This window comes from Pleurodeles waltl, chromosome 7, assembly GCF_031143425.1.
Source record: "Pleurodeles waltl isolate 20211129_DDA chromosome 7, aPleWal1.hap1.20221129, whole genome shotgun sequence".
Classification (NCBI taxonomy): domain Eukaryota; kingdom Metazoa; phylum Chordata; class Amphibia; order Caudata; family Salamandridae; genus Pleurodeles; species Pleurodeles waltl.
In genome coordinates, this window is record NC_090446.1 from 432,509,700 (window position 1) to 432,525,149 (window position 15,450).

A 15,450-nucleotide genomic window follows, 5' to 3' on the forward strand; every position below is an offset into this window, starting at 1 on the left:
CAGTTATGCAAATTGTGATAAACAAATGTAGGCAAACTGATGTTGATTCTAATTGCGCCTCTATGGGCAGAACCAGCATGGTACTCACTTCTAGTAATGACACAGCATCAGATGCTTAAGATCCCAATCAAAGTAGACTTATTAAGGAAGCAGGGCAACCTGGAAACAGTTCATTATACAATGCAATAAAGAAGCTAAAGAGAAAAAACAAATTAGGTTGTCATAGCTAATGTATTTGTTACAATCAGAACTCTTGTATCTCTTTCCAGAAGTACACTTATGTAACTGACATAGTAGCATTCGCTAAAGGAGAAGAGTAAAAAAATATTTCGGAGCTCCATTAATCACAAAGTTCATAGACGGGGCGAAGAATCTATAACAATGCAGCCTCTAATGTGTTCTCATACTTAAGATCTTACAGTATTATTCAAAGTTAGTCTTTGAACCGATACACACTCAAACACCTTGTGGTTTAAAAAAAAAAAGCCTTTCTTTTAGCCAAAACGAGCAAAATTCAAGTATGAACCACATATACCATACATTAAGGCCAGGATATAGTTAGAGTTAATGCTAATTTTATACCCTCATTGATTTCCGTGTTTCATGTTAAATCAGTTGTTTCGCCCACCATCGTTCTTCTATTAGCTTAAGACACAAGCTCAGAGCTCTCAACACATTCGATGTTAGAAGGGCTCTCACATAGTACTTAGAAGAAACCAAAACAATAAGGAAAGGTGAGCTATTTTTCATGACACATGCTACAAAAACAAAAGGATCATAAGAATCCAAAGAATAAAAAGCAAGATCAGAAGCACATACGCAAGGATAAAGGGTCTTTAATACCTTTGATACGTAATGTTTCACATCAAGACATTTGTATGGAGGTCACATGACCTTCCATACCAGATTTTACTAAACACTAAATCCCAGATGTACAGTCAAGGAAACAGGTGTGAGACATAGGTGGGACATAATGTAGCCAAATAATTGTTCGGATCTGACCCCACTTTTTAATTTCCCATACACTTTAAAATCAATGCAAAGCACATGGATCTAGATGTGAATCACACTGCAAATGAAAATGGGTTGCTTACACATCGCAATAGATTAGCGCCTTGAAGCGCCTATATTCAAGCAAAACCCCTACTTGGTTAAGAACGGGGAGATAATGCAAAAAAATAACTGCATGTTTTACCTTTAAATACAATTTTCCTGACCTAATAAAAATCTAGAGGAGCTTCAAGCCACATAACTTGTTACAAGTACGTGTTTCTTGCACAGGTGCATAACCTGTTTTCATTTCTCCCTAGAAGTTTTAAATGACATCATATAGAATGTGAAAACAACTTTGGTGGGTCAAGTCGAATTACACACAGCTAAGATTTTGACTCTAGTTAGTGGTTATCCAATCTACTATTTTATGTAGTCTGTGGCTCATACAGCAGAGGAACTTCCCTAAAAGCAGTGCCCATTGGCCAAAGGTGCTGCACACGAGAGCTTATTGATCTGCATCTCCTTGTCTGCATCTCAACAACCAAATCTATTGGCAAATGCATTTTTAATAATGTGATGTTAAAATGTTTTACATGCAGTCTGCTAGCTTTATGCCTATTTAAAACTCCCATTAACATTGCACAAAATTATCATAACATTGTAGACCATTAACCCCTTCGCTGCCAGGCCTTTCCCCCTCCTGTGACAGGCCTTTTTTTTTGCTTGTTTGGAATAGTTCTCGCTTAGGCCCTCATAACTTTTTGTCCACATAAGCTACCCACGCCAAAAGTGTCCTTTTTTTCCAACATCCTAGGGATTCTAGAGGTACCCAGACTTTGTGGGTTCCCCTGAAGGAGACCAAGAAATTAGCCAAAATACAGTGAAAATTCCGTTTAAAAAAAAAAAAAAAAAATTGGGAAAAGGGCTGCAGAAGAAGGCTTGTGTTTTTTTTCCTGAAATAGGCATCAGCAAAGGGTTTGCAGTGCTAAAATCACCAGCTTCCCAGCTTTCAGGAACAGGCAGAATTGAATCAGAAAACCCAATGTTTCAACACAATTTTGGCATTTGACTGGGACATTCGCCATTTTTACGATTTTGTGTGCTTTCAACCTCCTTCCAGTCAGTGACAGAAATGGGTGTGAAACCAATGCTGGATCCCAGAAACCGAAACATTTCTGAAAAGTAGACAGAATTCTGAATTCAGCAATGGGTAATTTGTGTAGATCCTACAAGGGTTTCCTACAGAAAATAACTGAAATAAAAAAATAATGAAATTGAGGTGAAAAAAACTGCAATTTTTCTCTACGTTTTACTCTAACTTTTTCCTGCGATGTCAGATGTTTGAAAGCAATATACCGTTACGTCTGCTGGACTCTTCTGGTTGCAGGGATATATAGGGCTTGTAGGTTCATCAAGAATCCTAGGTACCCAGAGCCAATAAAAGAGCTGCACCTTGCAGTGGGTTTTCATTCTATACCGGGTATACAGCAATTCATTTGCTAAAATACAGAGTCAAAAATAGGTATCAAGAAAACCTTTGTATTTGGAAAATGGGCACAAGATACGGTGTTGAGGAGCAGTGGTTATTTGCACATCTCTGAATTCTGAGGTGCCCATACTAGCATGTGGATTACAGGGCATTTCTCAAATAGACGTCTTTTTTACACACTGTCTTATATTTGGAAGGAAAAAATGTAGAGAAAGACCAGGGGCAATAACACTTGTTTTGCTATTCTATGTTCCCCCACGTCTCCCGATAAAAATGATACCTCACTTGTGTGGGTAGGCCTAGTGCCCGCGACAGGAAATGCCCCAAAACACAAAGTGGACACATCACATTTTACCAAAGAAAACAGAGGTGTTTTTTGCAAAGTGCCTACCTGTGGATTTTGGCCTCTAGCTCAGCCGCCACTTAGGGAAACCTACCAAACCTGTGCATTTGACTTGTCGGGGTCTCACCAGGTTCTGTTACCCAGAATCCTTTGCAAACCTCAAAGTGGCTAAAAAAACACTTTTTCCTCATATTTCGGTGACAAAGTTCTGGAATCTGAGAGGAGCCACAAATTTTCTTCCACCCAGCGTTCCCCCAAGTCTCCCGATAAAAATGGTACCTCACTTGTGTGGGTAGGCCTTGTGCTCGCAACAGGAAGTGCCCCAAAACACTATCTGGACACATCAAAATTATCAAATAGAAAACTACCTGTTTTTGCGGGGGAGGCACGTGCGTTTTTGGTCCTGGGCTCAGCAGCCATCTAGGGAAACCTACCAAACCCAGACATTTCTGAAAACTAGACACCCGAGGGAGTTGAGAGGTGTGACTTGTGTGGATCCCCCAATATTTTCTTACCCAGAATCCTCAGCAAACCGCCAATTTAGCTACAAAATCAAATTTTCCCACATTTCTGTGTGGGATCACTGCACCGGGACAAATTTCCTACCACCCAACGTTCCCCTCAGTCTCCCGGTAAAAATGATACCTCACTTGTGTAGGTGGGCCAAGTGTTTGTGACCAGGAAGAGCCAAAAACACATCGAAAGTGAGGGGAAACCAAAATGGGTCCAAAAGGACAGTTTGGAAAAAAAACATTTTTAGGCTGACAAGTTCAGCAGAAATTTTATCGGTATAGATGAGACTTCCGTTCCTAACAGCAGGCCCTAACCTTTCTATTGATCCCCAGCCTTTTAAATCCCCTGTGCAAGTTTCTGTATTGTCTAGCCAGTTGGGTTTGCCTAAATCTTTTACTCCCCCTGGTCTAATGGATAACTTGGATGCTACTTCTTATGACCCTATCCTCAGTGGCATCCCTTGCGCTAATCGTTTTTCTATTTTAGACCAGGCTGACTCGGTGGGTGTCAAACAACTTTTGATATCTCCACCCGCTATCACTCCCTGTGACCCTCCAGGAGAAGACGTGCTAACAATAGTCTCTAGTTTAAAACGTGAAGTCGGGGAGCTAAAGGGTCTACTGTTTGAGATTCTCAATCTTCTTTAAAAAAAATTGCCTCACCTCCTCACCGTACCTTGATTCCTGTGCCAGCACAATCTTCTTGCCCTCTGGGCTCGGTTGCACTGCCTGTTATTTCTTCATCAAGTGGGGACCTTAACAAGGGCCCCTCTAATAAGCCAAGCCATGGGATTCAACTGGCCACTTCGACAGTACGTTCGGCACTTCCCTCTTTTGACTTTAGTCAAGTTGTGGCTCCTTCTATTCATGTGTCTAATTCAAATTGTATTTATTTGTGCAATGTGCCTCCCCTTACATCTCATATCAGAGAAGATACTTCCTCTCTTGTTAACAAGGTGGCATATTGGATCCGTCATACCAGGGGCTGTGCTTCTATTATTAATTCTGATATTGTCTTTGCTTCTAGGGTACGTGGTTGTCCCAGTGGCCGTGACACCATTAAAATTAACCTCACTAACCCCGAACTAGTTAGGGGGCTTTTGCAGATGGAAGCCCGCAATATGTTAAGAACTGACCTTGATATACATTTCTGCGAACGCCTGCCTGCTATTGGCCACAAGATCTTGCCCGCCCATCCTTTTAGGCCCAAGGGAATTCCCTGCAGTGCTCCAGTTCTTGTGCCTAAGTCTGGCTTGTTGCCTTTCCCTGCTGATGGGGCTGCTTTGGTTCACAATCCTAAACATATTGGTACTCAAGACCCTGTCACTATAGGGGATACATCTGATGTGGATTGACTACGCTTCCCTAATCATTGCATACCCTGTGGTCCACTTGTATTGTCTCAAAGACCTTTAATCAGCCCAGGTGGTCCTATTTCAAGTGCTTCTCTCTGTATTCCAATAGTTAATCCTAAATTAGTTACGGGCACTGATTCTGGTACGCTCACTTGTAACACTCCATCTTTTGAAGGGTATTTGTTGTCCTGGAATGTGGCAGGTATTAAGAGCAAACTGCCTGATCGGGAATGGGGGGCTGTAAGGAAATGCCTCCTTGGCATGGTTGCCCCCTGACTTTTTTGCCTTTGCTGATGCTATGTTTACAATTGAAAGTGTGCTGAGGACTGCTAACCAGGCCCCAGCACCAGTGTTCTTTCCCTAACCTGTACTTTTGTATCCACAATTGGCAGACCCTGGCATCGAGATAAGTCCCTTGTAACTGGTACTTCTAGTACCAAGGGCCCGGATGCCAAGGAAGGTCTCTAAGGGCTGCAGCATGTCTTATGCCACTCTGGAGACCTCTCACTCAGCACAGACACACTGCTTGCCAGCTTGTGTGTGCTAGTGAGAACAAAACGAGTAAGTCGACATGGCACTCCCCTCAGGGTGCCATGCCAGCCTCTCACTGCCTATGCAAGTATAGGTCAGTCACCCCTCTAGCAGGCCTTACAGCCCTAAGGCAGGGTGCACTATACCATAGGTGAGGGTACCAGTGCATGAGCATGGTACCCCTACAAGTGTCTAAACAAAACCTTAGACATTGTAAGTGCAGGGTAGCCATAAGAGCACCATAATGGCTACACTGAAAACTGGGAAGTTTGGTATCAAACTTCTCAGCACAATAAATGCACACTGATGCCAGTGTACATTTTATTGCAAAATACACCCCAGAGGGCACCTTAGAGGTGCCCCCTGAAACTTAACCGACTGTCTGTGTAGGCTGACTAGTTCCAGCAGCCTGCCACACTAGAGACATGTTGCTGGCCCCATGGGGAGAGTGCCTTTGTCACTCTGAGGCCAGTAACAAAGCCTGCACTGGGTGGAGATGCTAACACCTCCCCCAGGCAGGAGCTGTAACACCTGGCGGTGAGCCTCAAAGGCTCACCCCTTTGTCACAGCCCAGCAGGGCACTCCAGCTTAGTGGAGTTGCCCGCCCCCTCCGGCCACGGCCCCCACTTTTGGCGGCAAGGCTGGAGGGAACAAAGAAAGCAACAAGGAGGAGTCACTGGCCAGTCAGGACAGCCCCTAAGGTGTCCTGAGCTGAGGTGACTCTAACTTTTAGAAATCCTCCATCTTGCAGATGGAGGATTCCCCCAATAGGGTTAGGATTGTGACCCCCTCCCCTTGGGAGGAGGCACAAAGAGGGTGTACCCACCCTCAGGGCTAGTAGCCATTGGCTACTAACCCCCCAGACCTAAACACGCCCTTAAATTTAGTATTTAAGGGCTACCCTGAACCCTAGAAAATTAGATTCCTGCAACAACAACAAGAAGGACTGCCTAGCTGAAAACCCCTGCAGAGGAAGACCAGAAGACAACAACTGCCTTGGCTCCAGAAACTCACCGGCCTGTCTCCTGCCTTCCAAAGAACTCTGCTCCAGCGACGCCTTCCAAAGGGACCAGCGACCTCTGAATCCTCTGAGGACTGCCCTGCTTCGACGACGACAAGAAACTCCCGAGGACAGCTGACCTGCTCCAAAAAGACTGCTACTTTATCCAAAGAAGCAGCTTTAAAGAACCCTGCAATCTCCCCGCAAGAAGCGTGAGACTTGCAACACTGCACCCGGCGACCCCGACTCGGCTGGTGGAGAACCAACACCTCAGGGAGGACCCCCGGACTACTCTACGACTGTGAGTACCAAAACCTGTCCCCCCTGAGCCCCCACAGCGCCACCTGCAGAGGGAATCCCGAGGCTTCCCCTGACCGCGACTCTCTGAAACCTAAGTCCCGACGCCTGGAAAAGACCCTGCACCCGCAGCCCCCAGGACCTGAAGGACCGGACTTTCACTGCAGAAGTGACCCCCAGGAGTCCCTCTCCCTTGCCCAAGTGGAGGTTTCCCCGAGGAAGCCCCCCCTTGCTTGCCTGCAGCGCTGAAGAGATCCCTTGATCTCTCATTGACTTCCATTGCGAGCCCGACGCTTGTTCTAACACTGCACCCGGCCGCCCCCGCGCCGCTGAGGGTGAAATTTCTGTGTGGGCTTGTGTCCCCCCCCCCGGTGCCCTACAAAACCCCCCTGGTCTGCCCTCCGAAGACGCGGGTACTTACCTGCTGGCAGACTGGAACCGGGGCACCCCCTTCTCTCCATTGAAGCCTATGCGTTTTGGGCACCACTTTGAACTCTGCACCTGACCGGCCCTGAGCTGCTGGTGTGGTAACTTTGGGGTTGCTCTGAACCCCCAACGGTGGGCTACCTTGGACCAAGAACTGAACCCTGTAAGTGTCTTACTTACCTGGTAAAACTAACAAAAACTTACCTCCCCCAGGAACTGTGAAAATTGCACTGTGTCCACTTTTGAAATAGCTATTTGTGAATAACTTGAAAAGTATACATGCAATTGAAATGATTCAAAGTTCCTAATGTACTTACCTGCAATACCTTTCAAACAAGATATTACATGTTAAATTTGAACCTGTGGTTCTTAACCCCTTCCCCGCCACGGACGTAATGGTTACGTCCATGGCAGTGCCCGTGTGGCGCCATGGACGTAACCATTACGTCCTGAATGCTTCCCTCGGGAGAAGCGCTAGCGCTCCTCCCGAAGGCCGCCCCCCCCACCCCCCTAGGTCAGGGCTGACCGGGGAATCCCTTCCCCTTCCACCCCCAGCCCCCCCCCACCCCCCCTCTTTTTCAATCACTTGGGAGGCCCGGAGGGGCTTCAAAGGGAAGGAAAAGTATTTCCTTCCCTTTGAAGTCCCTCTGAGGGTTTCAAAAAACGGATTGCTTGCAATCCGGCTTTTGAAACCCCACTAGACACCAGGGATTTTTTTTTTTTTCTTTGAAATTGACAAAAGGGAGCGACCCCTTGGGCAAGGGTCGCTCCCAGGAGGGGCATTTTTTTGAAAAGGCCTTTTCTGCCCCCAGGGGGGGCAGAAACCTCTAGGCACCAGGGACCTTTTTTTTTTTTTTTTTTTTTTGTTTCATTTTTGTTTATTGAGGTGGGGAGCGACCCCTTAGGCAAGGGTCGCTCCCCTTGGGGGAAAATTATATTTTGCCCATTTCTGCCCCCCTTGGGGGCAGATTGGCCTATTTTGATGAGGCCAATCTGCCCCCAAGGGGGGTAGAAACCACTAGACACCAGGGATTTTTATTTTTTTTTATTATTGACAAAAGGGAGCGACCCCTTGGGCAAGGGTCGCTCCCAGGGGGGGCATATTTTCGGGAAGGCCTTTTCTGCCCCCCCTGGGGGCAGATCGGCCTACTATTAGGCCGATCTGCCCCCAGGGGGGGCAGAAACCTCTAGGCACCAGGGACCATTTTTTTTTGTTTGTTTCATTTTTTTTTTTTTTTTGGTGGGGAGCGACCCCTTAGGCAAGGGTCGCTCCACTTGGGGGAAAATTATATTTTGGCCATTTCTGCCTCCCTTGGGGCAGATTGGCCGATTTTAGGTCAATCTGCCCCCAAGGGGGCAGAAACCACTAGGCACCGGGGATTTGTTTTTTGGCGCCAATGTCTCACGCAGGGGGAGCGACCCCGTAGGCAAGGGTCGCTCGCGGGGGGTGGGGGTTGGGGAGGCAAATTTATTTTAGGCCATTTCTGCCCCCCCGGGGGACAGATCGGCCTATTAGGCCGAACTGCCCCCGGGGGCGGGGGGGGCAGAACACTCTAGGCGCCAGGGCAATTTTTTTTTTGTGTTTTTTTTTTTTTTTTTTGTTTCTTTTTTTAGAGATGGGGAGCGACCCATCAGGCAAGGGTCGCTCCCCTGGGGGGGCAAATTGTATTTAGACCATTTCTGCCCCCCTGGGGGCAGATTGGCCAATTTTAGGTCAATCTGCCCCCAAGGGGGCAGAAACCACTAGGCACCGGGGATTTGTTTTTTGGCGCCAATGTCACGCAGGGGGAGCGACCCCGTAGGCAAGGGTCGCTCCGGGGGGGGGTGGGGGTTGGGGGGGCAAATTTATTTTAGGCCATTTCTGCCCCCCCCCCCCCCCACCCGGGGCCGGCTGAGCTACAGGCCAAACACCACAGGTAGGCACCTTGCAAAAAACATCTGTTTTCTGTGAAAAAATATGTTGTCCACGTTGTGTTTTGGGCCATTTCCTTTTGTGGGCGCTAGGCCTACCCACAGAAGTGATGTACCATTTTTATCGAGAGACTTAGGGGAACGCTGGGTGGAAGGAAATTTGTGGCTCCTCTCAGATTCCAGAACTTTCTGTCACCGAAATGAGAGGAAAAAGTGTTTTTTGGGCCAAATTTTGATGTTTGCAAAGGATTCTGGGTAACATAACCTGGTCAGAGCCCCGCAAGTCACCCCATCTTGGATTCCCCTGGGTTTCTAGTTTTCAAAAATGCACTGGTTTGCTAGGTTTCCTCAGGTGTCGGCTGAGCTACAGGCCAAAATCCACAGGTAGGCACTGCTTTTTATAAAAAAATGTGATGTCCACGTTGTGTTTTGGGCCCTTTCCTTTCGTGGGCGCTAGTCCTACCCACACAAGTGATGTATCATTTTTATCGGGAGACTTGGGGGAACGCTGGGTAGAAGGAAATTTGTGGCTCCTCTCAGATTCCAGAACTTTCTGCCACAGAAATGTGAGTAACATGTGTATTTTTAGCCAAATTTTGAGGTTTGCAAAGGATTCTGGGTAACAGAACCTGGTCCGAGCCCCGCAAGTCACCCCTCCTTGGATTCCCCTAGGTCTCTAGTTTTCAGAAATGCACAGGTTTGGTAGGTTTCCCTAGGTGCCGGCTGAGCTAGAGGCCAAAATCTACAGGTAGGCACTTCGCAAAAAACACCTCTGTTTTTTTCCAAAATTTAGGATGTGTCCACGTTGCGCTTTGGGGTGTTTCCTGTCGCCGGCGCTAGGCCTACCCACGCAAGTGAGGTATCATTTTTATCGGGAGACTTGGGGGAACGCTGGGTGGAAGGAAATTTGTGGCTCCTCTCAGATTCCAGAACTTTCTGCCACAGAAATGTGAGGGACATGTGTTTTTTTAGCCAAATTTTGAGGTTTGCAAAGGATTCTGGGTAACAGAACCTGGTCCGAGCCCCGCAAGTCACCCCTCCTTGGATTCCCCTAGGTCTCTAGTTTTCAGAAATGCACAGGTTTGGTAGGTTTCCCTAGGTGGCAGCTGAGCTAGAGGCCAAAATCTACAGGTAGTCACTTTGCTAAAAACAGCTCTGTTTTCTGTGATGTGTCCAGGTTGTGTTTTGGGGCATATCCTGTCGCGGGCGCTAGGCCTACCCACACAAGTGAGGTATCATTTTTATCGGGAGACTTGGGGGAACATAGAATAGCAAAACAAGTGTTATTGCCCCTTGTCTTTCTCTACATTTATTCCTTCCAAATATAGGGGTGTGTGTAAAAAAGACATCTATTTGAGAAATTCCATGTAATTCACGTGCTACTATGGTCACCCCGGAATTCAGAGATGTGCAAATAACCACTGCTCCTCAACACCTTATCTTGTGCCCTTTTTGGAAATGCAAAGGTTTTCTTGATAGCTATTTTTTACTCCTTATATTTCAGCAAATGAATTACTGTATACCCGGTATAGAATGAAAACGCACTGCAGGGTGCAGCTCATTTATTGGCTCTGGGTTCCTCGGGTTCTTGATGAACCTACAAACCCTATATATCCCCGCAACCAGAGGAGTCCAGCAGACGTAACGCTATATTGCTTTCGATAATCTGACATTGCAGGGAAAAGTTACAGAGTAAAAAGTAGAGAAAAATTGATGTTTTTTTCACCTCCATTTCAATATTTTTCTTTTTCAGCTGTTATTTTCTGTAGGAAACCCTTGTAGGATCTACACAAATGACCCCTTGCTGAATTCAGAATTTTGTCTACTTTTCAGAAATCTTTAGGTTTCTGGGATCCAGCATTGGTTTCATGACCATTCCTGTCACTGACTGGAAGGAGGCTGAAAGCACAAAAAATTGCACAAATGGGGTATGCCCCAGTAAAATGCCAAAATTGTGTTGAAAAATTGGGTTTTCGGATTCAAGTCTGCCTGTTCCTGAAAGCTGGGAAGCTGCTGAGTTTAGCACCGCAAACCCTTTGTTGATGCCATTTTCAGGGGAAAAACCACAAGCCTTCTTCTGCAGCCACTTTTTCCAATTTTTTTGAAAAAAACATTTTCCCTGTATTTTGGCCAATTTCTTGGCCTCTTTCAGGGGAACCCACAAAGTCTGGGTACCTCCAGAATCCCTAGGATGTTGGAAAAAAAGGACGCAAATTTGGCTTGGTTAGCTTATGTGGACAAAAAGTTATGCGGGCCTAAGCGCGAACTGCCCCAAATAGGCAAAAAAAGGCCTGGCACAGGAGGGGGAAAAGGCCTGGCAGCGAAGTGGTTAAAATAAACTAAGAAAATATATTTTTCTATAACAAAACCTATTGGCTGGATTTGTCTCTGAGTGTGTGTACCTCATTTATTGTCTGTGTATGTACAACAAATGCTTAACACTACTCCTTGGATAAGCCTACTGCTCGACCACACTACCACAAAATAGAGCATTAGTATTATCTCTTTTTACCACTATTTTACCTCTAAGGGGAACCCTTGGACTCTGTGCATGCTATTCCTTACTTTGAAATAGCACATACAGAGCCAACTTCCTACATTGGTGGATCAGCGGTGGGGTACAAGACTTTGCATTTGCTGGACTACTCAGCCAATACCTGATCACACGACAAATTCCAAAATTGTCATTAGAAATTGATTTTTGCAATTTGAAAAGTTTTCTAAATTCTTAAAAGACCTGCTAGGGCCTTGTGTTAGATCCTGTTTAGCATTTCTTTTAGAGTTTAAAAGTTTGTAAAAGTTTGAATTAGAACCTAGAACTAGTTGTAGATTCTTAAAAAGTATTCCAACTTTTAGAAGCAAAATGTCTAGCACAGATGTGGCTGTGGTGGAACTCGACACCACACCTTACCTCCATCTACAGATGAGAGAGCTAAGGTCACTCTGTAAACTAAAGAAAATAACCATAGGCCCCAAACCTACCAAAATACAGCTCCAGGAGCTTTTGGCAGAGTTTGAAAAGGCCAACCCCTCTGAGGGTGGCAACTCAGAGGAAGAGGATAGTGAATTGGAGGAAGATTCCCCCCTACCAGTCCTATCTAGGGAGGACAGGGCCTCTCAAGCCCTGACTCCAAAAATACTAGTCAGAGATACTGGCTCCCTCACAGGAGGGACCAGCAACTCTGAAATCATTGAGGATAACCCCAGTGAAGAGGACATCCAGTTAGCCAGGATGGCCAAAAGATTGGCTTTGGAAAGACAGATCCTAGCCATAGAGAGGGAAAGACAAGAGATGGGCCTAGGACCCATCAATGGTGGCAGCAACATAAATAGGGTCAGAGATTCTCCTGACATGTTGAAAATCCCTAAAGGGATTGTAACTAAATATGAAGATGGTGATGACATCACCAAATGGTTCACAGCTTTTGAGAGGGCTTGTGTAACCAGAAAAGTGAACAGATCTCACTGGGGTGGTTTCCTTTGGGAAATGTTCACAGGAAAGTGTAGGGATAGACTCCTCACACTCTCTGGAAAAGATGCAGAATCTTATGACCTCATGAAGGGTACCCTGATTGAGGGCTTTGGATTCTCCACTGAGGAGTATAGGATTAGATTCAGGGGGGCTCAAAAATCCTCGAGCCAGACCTGGGTTGACTTTGTAGACTACTCAGTGAAAACACTAGATGGTTGGATTCAAGGCAGTGGTGTAAGTAATTATGATGGGCTGTACAATTTATTTGTGAAAGAACACCTGTTAAGTAATTGTTTCAATGATAAACTGCATCAGCATCTGGTAGACCTAGGACCAATTTCTCCCCAAGAATTGGGAAAGAAGGCGGACCATTGGGTCAAGACTAGGGTGTCCAAAACTTCCACAGGGGGTGACCAAAAGAAAGGGGTCACAAAACCTCCCCAGGGGAAAGGTGGTGAGACAGCCAAAACTAAAAATAGTAAAGAGTCTTCTACAGGCCCCCAAAAACCTGCACAGGAGGGTGGGCCCAGAGCCTCTTCACAAAACAATCCTGGGTACAAGGGTAAAAACTTTGATCCCAAGAAGGCCTGGTGTCGAAACTGTAGTCAGTCTGGACACCAAACTGGAGACAAGGCCTGTCCCAAGAAAAGTTCCACTCCAAACTCCAATCCAGGTAACACTGGAATGGCTAGTCTCCAAGTGGGATCAACAGTGTGCCCAGAGCAAATCAGGGTCCACACTGAAGCTACTCTAGTCTCTGAGGGTGGGGTGGATTTAGCCACACTAGCTGCCTGGCCCCCTAACATGCAAAAATACAGGCAGCAGCTCTTTATTAATGGGACAAGTGTAGAGGGCCTGAGGGATACAGGTGCCAGTGTCACCATGGTGACAGAGAAACTGGTTTCCCCTGGCCAATACCTGACTGGAAAAACTTATACAGTCACCAATGCTGACAATCAAACTAAAGCACATCCCATGGCAATGGTAACTTTAGAATGGGGAGGGGTCAATGGCCTGAAACAGGTGGTGGTCTCCTCAAACATCCCAGTAGACTGTCTGCTTGGAAATGACCTGGAGTCCTCAGCATGGGCTGAGGTAGAACTAAAAACCCATGCAGCCATGCTGGGTATCCCTGAACTGGTGTGTGTAAAAACACGAGCACAATGCAAGGCACAGGGTGAAAAAGTAGAGCTGGAGTCTGGAAAAATGGCCCAGCCTACCAAGAGAAAAGGAAAGTCAGTTGGGAAACCAACTGCAACACAGTCAGAAAAAGGGAACCTCTCTTCTCAGGAAGAAGTTCTGCCCTCTGAGGGAACTGAGCCTTTGGAGCTTGAACCTTATCAGGTTGAGCTCTTAGGCCCAGAGGGACCCTCAAGGGAGGAGCTGTGTAAGGGACAAGAAACCTGTCCCTCTCTTGAAGGCCTTAGGCAGCAAGCTGCTGAAGAGTCCAAGGGCAAGAAAAATGGAACACATAGGGTCTATTGGGAAGATGGACTCCTGTACACTGAGGCCAGAGACCCCAAACCTGGTGCCACTAGGAGAGTGGTAGTGCCTCAGTCGTTCAGAGAGTTTATTCTGACCTTAGCCCATGATATTCCCCTTGCTGGGCATTTGGGACAAACCAAGACGTGGGAGAGGTTAGTCAACCACTTCTACTGGCCCAATATGTCCCGGAAGGTTAAGGAGTTTTGCCTCTCCTGCCCCACCTGTCAATCCAGTGGTAAGACAGGTGGGCACCCAAAGGCCCCCCTCATTCCACTTCCAGTGGTGGGGGTCCCCTTTGAAAGAGTGGGTGTGGACATAGTTGGTCCACTGGAACCTCCCACAGCCTCAGGAAATATGTACTTCATAGTAGTAGTGGATCATGCTACTAGGTATCCTGAAGCTATTCCCCTTAGGTCGACTACTGCCCCTGCAGTAGCCAAGGCCCTCATTGGTATCTTTACCAGAGTGGGTTTCCCTAAGGAGGTGGTGTCTGACAGAGGTACCAACTTCATGTCAGCATACCTAAAACACATGTGGAATGAGTGTGGAGTGACTTACAAATTCACTACACCATACCATCCACAAACTAATGGCTTAGTTGAGAGATTCAACAAGACATTAAAAGGCATGATCATGGGGCTCCCAGAAAAACTCAAAAGGAGATGGGATGTCCTCTTGCCATGTCTGCTTTTTGCTTACAGAGAGGTGCCACAGAAGGGAGTAGGATTCTCACCCTTTGAACTTCTGTTTGGTCACCCTGTAAGGGGACCACTTGCTCTTGTTAAAGAAGGCTGGGAGAGACCTCTTCATGAGCCTAAACAAGACATAGTGGACTATGTACTTGGCCTTCGCTCTAGAATGGCAGAGTACATGGAAAAGGCAACCAAAAACCTTGAGGCCAGCCAACAGCTCCAGAAGTTTTGGTATGACCAAAAGGCTGCACTGGTTGAGTTCCAACCAGGGCAGAAAGTCTGGGTTCTGGAGCCTGTGGCTCCCAGGGCACTCCAGGACAAATGGAGTGGCCCTTACCCAGTTCTAAAAAGGAAGAGTCAGGTCACCTACCTGGTGGACCTGGGCACAAGCAGGAGCCCCAAGAGGGTGATCCATGTGAACCGCCTTAAGCTCTTCCACGACAGGGCTGATGTGAATCTGTTGATGGTAACAGATGAGGATCAGGAGGCAGAGAGTGAACCTCTCCCTGATCTTCTGTCATCAGACCCAAAAGATGGCTCAGTAGATGGAGTGATCTACTCAGACACCCTCTCTGGCCAACAGCAAGCTGATTGTAGGAGAGTCCTACAACAGTTTCCTGAACTCTTCTCCCTAACCCCTGGTCAGACACACCTGTGTACCCATGATGTGGACACAGGAGACAGCATGCCTGTCAAAAACAAAATCTGACCATGTTAAGGAAAGCATTAAGGTGGAAGTCCACAAGATGCTGGAATTGGGAGTAATTGAACGCTCTGACAGCCCCTGGGCTAGCCCAGTGGTCTTAGTCCCCAAACCTCACACCAAAGATGGAAAGAAAGAGATGAGGTTTTGTGTGGACTACAGAGGGCTCAATTCTGTCACCAAGACAGATGCTCATCCAATTCCTAGAGCTGATGAGCTCATAGATAAATTAGGTGCTGCC

At 46.7% G+C, this 15,450-nt stretch overlaps 1 protein-coding gene across 8 annotated transcripts in view; it reads left to right on the forward strand.

Annotated features, from left to right (window-relative positions):
* Nucleotides 1-15,450, forward strand: part of EIF2S2 (eukaryotic translation initiation factor 2 subunit beta) — a 327,902-nt gene that overhangs the window by 282,253 nt on the left and 30,199 nt on the right. The gene's annotated exons all lie outside the window — the stretch shown is intronic.